The following is a 14,399-nucleotide window of genomic DNA, read 5'->3' as shown; positions in this document are numbered from 1 at the left end:
GTCACTCTGAGTACGTCCCACATCTCTTGAGCAGTTTTGCAGACAGAGACCCTGTAGAACTAATCAACAGTCAACGCTGATGCAATGATATTCCGGGCTTTCACGTCATTCTGAAACCTTTTCTTTTCTTCAGTGGTCCATTGACCACGGGGCTTTGGTTCCTGTGTATTGTTAGTAGGAACAGAATGCATAGTTCTCACCATCAATAGATTCAATGAATATTTGCATTCCTACCTTCCAGAATGCATAGTTCTCACCTGTGAATAATGGGGGTCTATTGATTAATGCACCCTCTGCAAAGGTTTGATGTGATCCTGCCATTTGAATGACTATCAAAGCGAGCTCTGATACCAAGAGGGGGGGGGGGTGAATTGGTTATATACTTTTATCGTGCCTTTTATTATTTTTCTCTTAATTTTTCTTACTAAGCAGATAATTAAATATAAATACGAGAGTAAGGGAAAGAGAAAAAATGCACAGGTGATTTTATCCTGGTTCAGATCACACGNATCCTACGTCCAGTCGCTTATCTCAAACAAGATAAACCTTTTTTTTCACTATCACAAAACAATTACAAATATTAGTCACAGAGAAAAATAATTTGTAAGAGTTTAGAAATACCACCTCTCTTGAAANCACAAGAGATGAACTTACACCTCCTTTGAATCTTCACAAAGGATNANCACCTCCTTCGAATGCTTCACGAAGGATGATTCTCTTCCAGGCACTTCCTCGGACACACCAAGGATGAGTAAGCTATTCCTNTGTCACCGCAGTAGCACTTCAGGNCTTTGCAGACGAGAGTTTCCTTAGCTTCAACAATCTCACAGAGTTCTCAAAGAGTTCAGAGGTTCTTAGCACAAGGGAAGAGTTATTTTTGAAATAAAGAGTGAGCCAACTTATAGACACAACCCAATACCCTTCCATTCTTCGAAAACGGGCCATCTAACGCATTTAATCGATTAACTTAAGTATTAATCGATTAAAATGAGTACAACAGCTAGTTTTTCAAATCTGAAACCCCCAACGGCTAGTGTTAATCGATTATTTTCAGGAATAATCGATTAACTAATCGATTATTTTTAGCTTTAATCGATTATTACAAGGGCAATTGGGTTTTCAGTGCCAACCTCGTTTTAATCGATTAAAACTGGGTTTAATCGATTAAAACAACTTGTGGATGATTCTCAACAGTAAATAAATCAACTATAAATTACAAGAATCAACCCTAGTACATATTTGAGCACTATTACATCAACTTTGATTATTATAAAAGCTTTATAAAATACAGAGATCTTCAATCCGTCTTTATGGATCTTGACTTATGCAAATCTGTTCATCATCAAAACTTCATCTTTTATTTTTGCTAACAAACATAAGACTCCCTCTCTCTATAAAACCAAGGATTTATTTTATCCACTTCTTTTTCCCAAGCTAGGTATGTTAATGCACCTATGTCTTTTCCAAAGAATGGAAGATTCCTAGCTTGTTTAAACATTTCATCAACATTATATAAACTAGACAACATATATGAACAAGAAGACCTATATGAATAACAAGACATCTTTGTTCTTAAAAGTTTTTCTAGTGTAAAAGGTATACAAGATTCACACTTAGACAAGTCCCAGGTAAGAGAGGTGAGTCATAAAGACTGCTTAAGTACCAAGTCTTACCTTGCCAGAAATGTCTTAGGCTACTGACAAGTTATCCCTTTAAACTAAAATTACCTTTAAAATCAAAGGACATGGACTCACAAAGAAACAAACTAGACTCCTAATATTCGGACTCTAATGTGACCCCTAAACGGAAAACACAAATTTAAACACAAGCACAACCAAACAAGATCAATTGCCAAGAATTAAAAGAGCACCAAGGACTCTTCCAATCCTCTTGGACTTTCAATGGCCTTTTACAAATAAAGGAAAACTAACACAAAAACCTATTACAATTCAAAAATGAATACTACAATTACAAAGGAAGCTAAGAACAGTTGCTGCCACATTGTGGTTTTTGTTCAAATTCATGTGCTGGGCTACTTTTGGAGTCTTTCCTAGCTTGTGGTTGCACTTTCCTTTTTCAGTTTTCTGTTGCAGCTGTATATATTCTCCATTACTTTTCAAAACTGCACATAGAATGTAAACCAAATTCAGTAGGCAGCTAACAAAGCTATTATCACACCGTATCACAAATTTAGAATTTTCCCTTTTTGCTCTCGGTTTAGTGAAATCATGGGATTGTGTACAACTGCTGGGACAATTTCTGAAATCGGTGCAACATAATTGTCCTCCTATCTCGTCTTATGCACTTGAGGCAACTAAGAACTCTCTCTTACTCTCCAATGATAACCCTTAGATCTCAAACTGTTCCAGGGGCAAAGTCTTCAACTCTTCTGTCGGCTTTACTGCATTAACACGATTCTCTTCTCTGCTTCCAAATTCCAGAATATTGAAGCTTATCACCAACCAGATTTTAATCCTCCACAATGAGATTACACCGAGGACAACAACTAGTCCAGATGATGCAACAAATTTTAGTGAATTCAATTGGTCAAAATCATTGGCTTGAACAGCTAGAGAAGGAGAACCAAACTGGTCAAAACAGTGTTGTATGAAAACTGCTAGCTGTACAATTCCAAATTAATGCCCAAATGAAAAAAATAAAACCATTTTTCTCAATTTTGTTCTGAAAATAAATTTGACTGTAAGAGTTGCACTTTGATCAGTAAATGCACAAGTCTAAGTTGCATCAAGATTTCACTTCCAAATATCATTCAAGCAAAACTGAAATCAATGCATGTAATGTATTTCCAAATGCTAATGAGAATTGGAAAAATTTGGAAAACAAAACAGAAGACAAAGTAGTGAAAATTGCAACTCTGGCTTCTCAATAGAGAGAAAAAAAAGATGGGAGGGGTTTGGCAATGCAACTATGGCTGCTCTAAAAAAAAATTGTTTGAATTTGGTGCAGTCACAATTCTCACAGTTGTTGGAAGTGAGGCTTTAATGCGTATAACAAGAATTTGTATCCACACAGGCTGCTGTTGCAGTAGTTACACTTTGCAACAACAAATTCTACAATACCAAGAGCCTCCACTCCTTGTGGTTTCCGCTAATTCTCCACTCCCTAGGATGCTACCAATGATGGGGAACCTCTGGTCAGTCCATTTCCAGTCAAATACACCTCAGATAGATCACAATTCGGTGAAGAAATAATGAAATCAATGAAATCAACTGCACATAATTTGGTTCAGATTAGACTGCACTACACACCTTTTATCGAGCAGGTGGTAGGCAAGAGAGCCAATAATGACTTTAAAGCAAGAAAATGGTTGATGAACACGGTGGTACAACAATGAGAACTTAGGAATAGCTCTAGAGTAGATGAAATAAGCAAGAAACAAAATCAAGCTGTAATTAAATCGAAATTAAAGACAAAACAAGAATCTGTCAAATCTGTTTGTGAAAATGCTTGAATGAAAGCAATTTTTGGTGCACTAATTTTACCAATTTTACTTGCACTGGTCAATAAGCTTTTTGATGATCTTTGCACTGTTTTATTGGTTAAATCTTTACTGTTATTTTTAATACACTTTGACCAAGCTTTTGCTACAATGTTATGGTATCATGATGCACCAAACAAATCAGATTTTCATTGCCAAGATTATGCAGCTTGCACTCAACAAAGATAAGCTATATCTGGTGGTGTGATTAGCGAAATTTACAAAGGCTGACTTCTAGCACAATTTCTCTGTATAACCAATTTTAAATGATCAAATTAAACTTGCTGCAATTGAGTTTTAAAGAAAAACACAACCAGTGCAGAATTAAGTAGTATGACCCGATTATGCAGTAGATTTATGGTATTTTTCACAACTCAACCAACCATAATTTGCTACAATGAATCAAATGACCTTTGGACCAACATTTGCATCCATATTCATCATTTAAAACTTGAGGAAAGCATTGGAAACAATGTTAAAGATGTCCAGCAATTATCTACTACTTAACCAGATTGAAAACACCACAAAAATGAAAATCAAAGGCTAGCAGTTCGGTCAATCTGCAGATTAATCAAAATATGAGACTTCTAATGATGTTATCCAATCTTTTACAGCATCATTTCAGTGCTAGCACGGTATACATCATGAATTATCTCAAGGAAACACTTAACACAGAATCAAAAGTTGCTTAATCAAGTAAAATGACAACAACGAAGAAGAAAATCACAGTCTGCACCGGAATTCAATTTCAGAATTGGAATGAACAACACAAATCATGCACTTGAGCTCCTCATAGAAATTGTCATAGCTCTTTTAATTGTGCAGAAAATGTTGAATCCATTCAATTAAAGAGAGGCAGATCACACGGTTTAAACAAACCAGAATTCATGAACAAAAAAAATGGAAGTTAGACATGACAGTACATAACGGAAATTGATGCTAAAAATAAAATGACTCAAGCAATGGATTGACCGATTAAAATGAAGAACTACACTCAAGGACAAGCTAGCACGCAAGAATACACAAAACCACAACCTACTTAAATATAAGAATTGAATGAAACAGTACCAAAACACCATAAAAACAGAGAAAACAAATCTGCGACAGTGTGAAAAATGGAAGAAACGACTTAGCTCACGGTGACCACAATAACCTTGCTCTGAATACCACTTGATAGCGCCATGGTTGGTGCTATTCTTTGCAGATCCGTGAGCTTCAAGAGCAGAGAGGTAATGACAGCAGAGGAAAATGCAAAATGAAGTAGTGAGGCTTAGTGGCAGCGGTAGAGAAACGCGTTAACAGAGGATATGCAGCGGAAGAATATGAATCTTGGAAGAAGGAGCTGGATGAAGTGCTTTGGTGGAATGGAGCTAGCTCAAACGGCCTTCATCAATGGAAGGAAGCTAGAGGAGAAGTTGGAAGAAGCACATGGTGGTGACTTTCGGTGGGAGAAGACGCTGGAAATTTCATCAACAAATCAATTCTCTCATTCATTCCAAAAGTGCTATCATAATCTGATACATTCATATTTATAAGGCAAATCCTATGCTATGGAAGGTGGAGATGGTAGCTGAAGAGATGCGGATCTTCCCACGTGGCAACGGTGAAAGATGTATGTCATTCTTCTGGATGAAGCAATGCAGATGCATGGAGGTGCAACAATGTTTCTACCAAATCACGTATCAGATGCCGTGATGGTGAAACATGTGAACTCTTCTTGGGGCAGCTCCCTATTTGATAAATTCACCCCCTCCCTTTGTGGAAATGTCTCTTTTACCCTTCTCCTTAGGTTGGGTTGTTGGACTTTAGTTATTGGGCTTGGGCCCAAATCCATGGTGTCCTAGCCTTATTGGACCCTACAAAATAACATATAGACATATTAGAATAGAATCCTTCTAAGACTTAGAGAAAGAAAATCAAGAAAGATCTCTTAAAAGTCCTTCTTCACTTCTCTTATTTTCTTGACTTCACTTAGTTTATTGTGCTAGAATTAATCAGGGAATTGTGCTTAATTGTCCGGTATTTTCCCGTTTATGCTAATTGTGCTTAATTTGACCGGAAATTCTATTTTTAATTAATTTAAATTTTTCTGAGCTAATTATTTGCAGTTTTTTAATTGTAGGGAAAATTTTGGAGATATATTTTGGAGCATTGGGATGGAGACAAAATAATTCAAGACTCTCCAATTAGACATTTTAAAATTAATTGTATTGTAATTTAGTTGTTTAAAACTTTCTAGACAAACTCTTTGCATCTTGGGCCAATTTTGGAAAATGTTGTTGGGCCCAAAATTGTAGGACACTTGACCTAGGGTTTCCTTTTATTTTTGGGTGGAACCCACCCCATTTTCTGGAGGGCACATGGCCTTGCTTTTTAACTGCAGCCGTCACACTTGTATGAGGATTCTCGGCAGATTCACCTTGGGGGCAGAGAACGTTTTTTTGTAGAGAGTTTTCCTTTGAACCATGTTTGAACTCTTATATTTTGGTTGAATAAAAGAAGAACAACTTTCTTTTCTTTTTTTTTATTGTGTGCAGCGCTGGAATCAAGAGGGATATTACTTTTGTAGTTTTTTTTTTTGTTGTAGAAAAAAAGGAGCTTTTAGCTCTACGCTTACCGAGAATGAGCTTCATGGGGAAGCATACTTCCATTTTCATTCTATTTTCTTAGTGAAAATCATGGCACACAGAGGAATCATCACATCAACTTAGGGTGAAGTCACAGCTTAGTGGTGGTTTTGAGAGAAGCATTTTAATTTCATTTGATGTTCACATGGGGTCCATTGTGAATGAGAGAAGCATTTCTACTTTCATGTATTGATTCTTGTGCTGGAAGATGGGGTCCTTTCATTTTCTTTTTCATTCAATAAATGAGTTATTACATGGATGTGAAGGGTGCTGTGATTGATGCTTGGTGATTCCTTCCATTTTGGACTTAGTGCTCTTGCATTGGAAGAAGGGCGTGACTCACTTCTTTGGCTTGAGGAGAGAGAGTCGTTCATTCCTTAGTAAGGTAAGTAGGTAGGAGTAGGTAGGCATGATTGTCCTTGGTGATGGAGACTCTTGGAAGCCATTTAATTTTCTTTGAAGCAATTGAACATTCACGTTAGTTGGTGGGTGTCACGACTGGAAGCATTTTTTTTGGGATTTTCAATTGTGAGAAGCATTTCTTTTGGAAGATGAAGCATATGGTGCAAGTGTGTCACGGTCACTCACTTTTTGGAAGAAAGAATTTATCCGATTTAGCTTTTAGCAATTGGGAAGGTTGATTTAAGTTTGGGAGTGCACGTGGCTTTTACTTGGGACAAGGTAGAGCTAAATCCATTGGAGAGGAGAATTTAATTTCATTTTTGAAGCATGAATTGGTGCAGCCACGTGAAAAAGGTTTATTCAATTTGCTTTCTTGGAGAAAGACCACTTGGTCAAGTGAATGATAGAAGAAAAAGCATGTTTGTTTATTTCTTTGTTTAGAATTAATTTACATAGTAGGATTATTTTTTTTTTCATTTTTTTAATTTAGTTTTGCATTTAAATTAATTTAACTGTATTAGATAGGTGTTTGTGACAGTGTTGGTGTCTAGTATTTTAATTTATTTTAATGTTGTCTAATATGTTTGGTCTTGTCACTTTAATTGTCATGATAGCTTAATTTAGTTTGGTTGGTCGTTAGTGATATTACTTTGCTTCCTTGAGATTTATCGGACTGTCTTTATGTTTATTCTGCTCTGCCTGACACTCTATGAAATCTGATTGTGTTCTTGCAACGGGTATACGCTTAGTTGCTTAGATGGTGATTGTATCTTCGCTTAGTTGATCAATCTGTATAGAACACAATGGATGAAATAGGTGTATTGCGTTCGCTTAGTTCGTGATTATGATAGCATGGGTAGCCTTCGCTTAGTCGGTTAGGTGTGCTGGATTAGAGGTTAAAGTAGTTTATTCATGAGACTTCTGCACTTTGATTGCCATGCTATTGCTCTGATTTGGCTCAATATTTAATCTGTTGTGTGCTTGCAGTTAGGTATACGCTTAGTTGCCCAATCGGTGTTTGATCTGCGCTTAGTTGATTAGACTGTATGGTGCATGACTTATGAGATTTGTGCATTGCATTCACTTAGTCTGCAATTTTGAAGACCGAATTACCCTTCGCTTAGTTGGGTGATTTGTGTTGGATTTAGACTAGAGTAGTGTGTACTTGTCTTTAATCTGGGATTGGAAGCATAGTAATTGAGTTAATGACCGACCATTTTCATTCTGTCTTTGAACTAGTTTTTACATCTGTGTTTGCATCTCTGTTTGCATTCGTGTCTTAATTTACTTCATCGGCAGTCACAAACATTTTCACAAAACCCCCCACTTCGTGTTAGACCTAATTTCTGAACCGTAGTTGGTCCTTGAGAGACGACCTAGGAGTCACTTCCTAGTCTATACTGCATTCTTTATGCATATTAAATTTGCATGGGGTGCGACACCCATCAAATTTTGGCGCTGTTGCCGGGGACCAACGGGTTCGGTTTTAGGTCTTTTGTTGTGTTTGTGTGTGTTGTGTTTTGTCTCGTGTTGTGAGTGTGTTGTTCCGTTTTGTGTGTGGTGTCATGTCTGTTGCATTTAGATAGCTTTAGTTTCGTATTTTCATTGCATTCTTCTTTTCCCCCTTCTTTCTACATGTCTGCCTATTTTGATTTTGTGGATACTGCTTATTCTGCCTGTGCCTATGACTATGATTCTACTGCTGCATGTTACTCTGATTATGATTCTCCTGTTAATTTCTATCTTGAGAACAGTAAGGTTCCTCCTCCATCTCATGAGAGTGCTCCTAGGGAGCCGTTCCCACTTGATGAGGAGGATATTCGTTGTGTTTTCAACACTGGACTGATACATTTGCTGCCTAGGTTTCATGGTTTTGCAGGTGAATGCCCACGTAGACATTTGGTGGAGTTCTACACATTATGCTCTTTAATGAAACCTCTAGATGTCCTAGATGAAGACATGTTCTTAAGGGCATTTGAGCACTCATTACATGGAGCAGCAAAGGATTAGTGTTGTTGTCTTACTCCAGGATCCATCACTAGTTGGGAAGATCTGAAGTATCAGTTTCTAGACAAATTCTCCCCTGTGTGGTATGGTTATAGCGATGATCCTGGGTGGGCTGATCCTAACCTGGGATGGTATGGTACCTCACAACATCAATATCAGGAACCATCATTCCAGACTCCTTGTATGCCTCCACCGGTCCAAGGACCACAGCAGCTACAGTTTCATGAGCCTGCCCAGTCTTCATCAGCTATTGATAGGAATTTTGAAAGCAAGCTTGATTCTTTTTTGAGTTTGGTGACACAGCTGCCATCCAATCAGAGATCAGCACCTCCATCTGCATCTGTTGCTCGGGTGTGTGCTATATGTCATTCGATAACTGTTGTTTGTCTTTATTGATACGGGGACGTACAGTAATGTCATGAACTGGTGAGTAATTCCTTGATTAAGCAATACCACCTAGGGATAGGGGTAGGACGATCAATTGTTTTTGCTTCTGTTCTTTAATGCATTATTAATTGCTAGGGGAGGCTAGGGATAGCAAGCCAGTAATTAGGAATAGGTTCTTTTCGCCGAGGGATCGGGTTAAGGGTAGGCCAAGAAAGTTTGCATAACGATTAGATAACAAAGCAAATTAAACAAGGGGATTAAATAAGAGAGAGCGAATAAGATGAAATTGTAAACCCCCAACAACTCCATTCATCCATAGTCTTTTTCTTGTCAACTGAATCAAACGCATTCGCATGTTTATTTTGTTTCTTTGCATTCCAAACAATTAATTTCTTTTTACAAGTCTTACGATTTCAATTCGCACGAATGATAAGGCCTTCGAGTCTCTTGGGAAGAACGATATTGGGTTTTACCAATTATATTACTTGGAACGATCTGGTACACTTGCCAGGGAGTCAACAACAACCAACTTTCAACTTTATGATTGGTGATACTAACTGTGAGTCTGATGAAAATGTTAAGGAACAGGTAGATATGAGCGCCACTTTTGAGATAGGTAGATCGACTTCACCTTCCACCACTTGAACCACATCCAGGGAAGTGGAGGTAAACATACCTGAGATGGATTCTGTTGTTGATGATTATGCTGATGATGGGTATGTTGATGATTCTATTGTTGATGAACATGTTTTTTATTTCTACTCTTTGCATGATGAGAACCACTTTTTGCTATTAGATCTGAATGTTTGTTCTCCATGCACTGAACATGAATATGAGTCTGTGGTTGATATTGTTTCTACATTTGAAAGTGATTCATGTTTTGAGAATAAATCTGAGGGTCAGCTTGTTACACTGAGATTGAGTGTTATACCTCTGAATGTTATTTTTGTAGAACCACATTGCACTAACCATATTGCAGGAGGTACACATGAGTTTGATCAACAAACACCCACAGTGGAAGACAAGGGTGGCAGTGTACACAAAAGCTTGAATATCAATAGTCACCAGCTGAACCCGCTCATCAAGAATCATTGTTTCTTCTTGGATCCAGCTATAGAGGACATCTCCCTGCTTGATCAAATTTGGAGGCTGAAGCAGTTCTTCCTCAAGACTTCCTTGCTGAATCCTGTGGTGGAAGACCTCTCCCTGACAGTCCAAAATTGGCAATTGCCACCATGACCAGGGGAGTTTTCTTTTCCCTTCTCCTCCCTTTCCCGCTTTTATTGCCCTTGTCCTTAATCTATTGACTGTTATGATTGCGATCTTATGCTTGTGACACATTGAGGACATTGTGTAGTTTAAGTGTGGTCTATTGGGGGAGATTCTGATTTTTGGTTGTTAGTTTATGTTTTTTGCGTTAAATTTTTTGTTTTCTAGGTAGTTTTTGTTTTGTCTTGTGTACAGTTTTGCATGTCTCTCTTGATTTTTGGACTTAGTTTAGGTTGTAGATGTGTCTTTCACTTCATTGATACTCTGATTGATTTGAAATCCATGCTTTTCTTTGATTGAAAAATGATTATGATGTTTGAGAGGTTGAATTGATTGTGACAGAAATACCCTGTGTGAGAATTTGAGCCACTTTATGTTCTTTCTTGTGTGATATATCTCTTTATTGCTTGCTTATATGCCTTGGCTTGATTCTTGTTGATGATTCTTGATTGAAATGCATGTTTGGAAGTGATAAAGGCAGTTTTGTTGTTGAGCCTCTCTAGCCAGATGAGCCTACCCTGTTGATGAGTCAATATGTTCTCTACTTTACTTAGTTTATTGCACTTAAATAAATCAGGGAATTGTGCTTAATTTTCCATTATTTCCCTGTTTTTCCTAATTCTGCTTAATTTGGTCGGAAATTCGCATTTTCACTAATTTGAATTTTCTGAGCTAATTAATTGCATTTTTAATTGTAGGGAAAAATATTGGAGACATATTTTGGAGCATTAGGAGGTGGCGTGGTCATCAAAGAATCTACATTTAGTCATTTCAATTTTAATTAAATTGTAATTTAGTTGTTTAAAAACTTTAATTAGGATTTTGTGTATTGGGCCCTTTTTGTGGCAAAAATTGTAGAAGCCCAATGTTGTGGGACACTTGGCATATGACCTAGGGTTTCTTTAGAGGGTGGACCCACCATTTTGAGAGAACTTTCGGTCATGAAAGTGTGAGACCGTCCACACACATTTTCCAACACTCCTTACTTTCATTTTGCATGGTTTCTCATGAACTCTGGGGAGCTTGTAGGGTTTTACGTTTTTGAGCTATGGAATGACCAAGAATGCATTTTTCTTCTTCCTTTGCTTGCAACTTTACTTATTCTTGCTTAATGGAAGGGATATCTATCACTCCTCTTCTTGTATTTTCCATTTGCATGTTGAAAGCTTGAGCTTGAAGGTGGTTCTTTGCATTTTCATGGTGGTTTCTTTGGTTGAATGAAGACCCATTTTCCATTTCGTTTTTCTTCTCATTTTCTGCAGTAATTTCGTATTTACTTTGGTTTACTTGGATTGGATGATGAAAATGAAGTTCTTGTTAAGTTTGGTAGTGAAGAAAGCTTGACTTTGTGTATGGGTGTTGAGGTTTGAACCATTTTCTTCTTGAGCTTTTGTTTTGATGGATGGAAGTAATATTTGAAATGGAACATTGTGATTCCTTTGGAGGGCTGGACGGTCTACACTTGGTGGTTAGGGATTCCATTTTGTTTTTAGCAAAAGTTTGAAGAAAAGTGAGAGTTGGGTTGGTTTGTAGTAGTAGAACTTGGCTTTGTTGTTCTTGTAATCTTTTGCAATTAGAACTTTGGGTTCTTGGGGGTGCATTCACGTTCATGATAGATGAAGAAAAGGTTTTGAATGTTTGTGATGGTGTAGAAATCGAAATTGAGGTTTGAAGGAGAGAGAAATGCACATTTAATTTTTTACCTCTTTTGGACAAGTACAATATGAAGCACATTTTCATAGAAAGAATCTTTCCATTTTGGTGTGGACTTCTTGCTAGCTTATCACCGAGAATTGTATGAAGAAGAGGATGTGTTATGTCTGTTTTTATTCCCTTTGACTTTGCTTATGTGGCACATTGGTAGAAGCAACTCAACTTTTTGTGTTGAAGCATTTAAAGCATCTCATTTGGCCTTTGGTTTTGGAGACACCTAATTTCTTTGGTCTTTAAGAGGGAGGACGGTTTTGGCTTCTTGGAGAGAGTATGACACATTTTTTTTATGGTAGAAAGGTAGAAGAAACCATTTTATTGGAGAGTGAAGCACTTGGGACAAAAAGAGAACATAATGAATTGTTTATTGAAGGAAGAAAGTCAAAAATGAAGTTGGTATTGCAACCTCACGGCCAAGAGGTTCTCCTTGGCTATTTTCATTTTTAATTTCATTTGTTGGATGTATTTGGTCACATGGAATGTGTAGGAAAGAACATGTGTGATTGTTTCTTTTATTTTGAATTAATTTGCATAGTAGGATTAGTTGCTTTTTAGTTTCTCTAATTTAGTTTTGCATTTAATTTAATTTAACTTTGTTGGATATTTGTTTGTCACTTTGTTGGGGTCTAGTATTTTATTTTATTTTGTTTTAATGTTGTCTAATATGTTTGGTCTTGTTGCTTTAGTTGTCATGTTAGCTTAAATTAATTGTGTTGGTCATTAGCGATATTGCACTGTTTCCTTGAGATACCTGGACTGTGATTGTGTTTGCCACTCTGACTTGGTTAATGTGAAATCTATTTTTGCACTTGCAATTAGGTATACGCTCAATAGCCCAGTTGGTGTTTAGTCTTCGCTTAGTTGATGTAATTGCATGATGTAAATTAGATTTGACATTAACACTGCGTCCGCTTAGTTCGCTTTTATGAAAACAAGGTTAACCTTCGCTTAGTTGGTTAACTTTGTTGGATTAGAGGTTTGAGTCGCAACTTTATTTTGTTGATTTGTGATTGGAAACATTGTAATTAAGTTAATGACCGACTGTTTTTATTCTGTCTTTAAAACCGTTTTTTTAAATCTGTGTTTAATTATCAGTTGCGTCAGACTTTTGATTTTATTCATCCGTATTCACCACAACGTTTTCACAAACCCTCTCACTTTGTGTTTGACTTAATTCTTGAACCGCAAAATTGGTCCTTGAGAGATGACCTATGAGTCACTTCCTAGTCTATACTATATTCCTAATATGCAATTAAATTTGTATGGGCCACGACACCCATCACCTGTTTTGATCCTTTGATAGCCCTTTTGAGCCTATACTTTCCCCATTTCTTTGTTTTGAAGCTCATACACTAGCCTTATGTGAAAAACCATGTTTACCTTAACCTTAGGGATTTTTGGAGCTTTGGAAGTGTTTTAGGAATAAGTGTGGTCTCTTGGGTGATTTAGATGAATTGGCTAGTCGGTTCCTCTTCTTGTTTTATTTTTGTAAATATGTTGTGTATCTCGTCTCTTATAGTTGTGTTCTAAATAGAGAGAAAAGAAAAGAGACAAGATGAAAAAAATACAGAAAAAAAAATGAGAAAAATAAAAAATATGAATAATGGAGTCAAGAAGGGGATTGAATTAGAGGTTTGGGTGTGTTTGACTGTGTTTACACTTGTTCCCCATTGCTCCTCTATTTCTTTTGGTTTGTAGCTTCTCATCCATATTATTTATCCTCCCTTTTGCCTTGGCCCCATTACATCCATAAAAGACCTTTTGATTTGAACATGCATATGTTTGGAGTCTTGATATTAGAGGCTTGCCAACTCTGTTTGTGCCTGCTTTCTTGAGTGCATTGAGTTGACATTGTTTACCCTAGACACTTGAGAGAAACACTGATAGTGCATCTGTGAGGTTCTGTAATTTTTAATTCACCTCTTGAGCTAATTGATCATTTTGCCATGCTTAAAATTTCTTAGATGATTTCATGAGTATCTGCTTTCCTTGATTTTGTGTCGGATACTGTCCACTTCCTTTCTCTGGCCAGATTTCTTGAAGACTGTGTAATTTTGTTACTGTCCTTGTGAGTCTTAGTTTTCTATACGTTGAGTCTGTCTCTTCCTAGAGGTCCGTAGAACTGTTCCTTGATTTGCGTCTTGATTTTGCCCAGGAGTGCAAAAGACTAAGTGTGGTCTATTTTGATGAGTCGATATTTTTTTGACTTCAGTTAGTTTGTTGTGCTAGAATTAATCAGGGAATTGTGCTTAATTGTCCGGTATTTTCCCGTTTCTACTAATTGTGCTTAATTTGATCGGAAATTCTAATTTTAATTAATTTGAATTTTCTGAGCTAATTATTTGCATTTTTTAATTGCAGGGAAATTTTTGGTGATATATTTTGGAGCATTGGGATGGAGAAAAAATAATTCAAGACTCTCCAATTAGACATTTTAAAATTAATTGTATTGTAATTTAGTTGTTTAAAACTTTCTAGACAAACTCTTTGCATCTTGG

The 14,399-nt window shown here is 36.8% G+C and overlaps 1 long non-coding RNA gene across 1 annotated transcript in view; it reads right to left on the bottom strand.

Moving 5' to 3' along the window:
* Positions 1 to 1,109: 1,109 nt before the first annotated feature.
* The window catches only part of LOC111241026, a 25,115-nt gene continuing 11,825 nt past the window's right edge, over positions 1,110 to 14,399 (bottom strand). Inside the window, exons 2-3 of the long non-coding RNA XR_002666719.1 lie at positions 4,653 to 5,355; positions 1,110 to 3,230 (exon numbers count right to left, since the gene is read on the bottom strand). This is a non-coding gene — a long non-coding RNA (uncharacterized LOC111241026). The remainder of the gene's footprint in view (positions 3,231 to 4,652; positions 5,356 to 14,399) is intronic.

Source organism: Vigna radiata, unplaced genomic scaffold, assembly GCF_000741045.1.
Source record: "Vigna radiata var. radiata cultivar VC1973A unplaced genomic scaffold, Vradiata_ver6 scaffold_95, whole genome shotgun sequence".
Classification (NCBI taxonomy): domain Eukaryota; kingdom Viridiplantae; phylum Streptophyta; class Magnoliopsida; order Fabales; family Fabaceae; genus Vigna; species Vigna radiata.
This window is presented reverse-complemented; position numbering and strand designations above follow the sequence as displayed.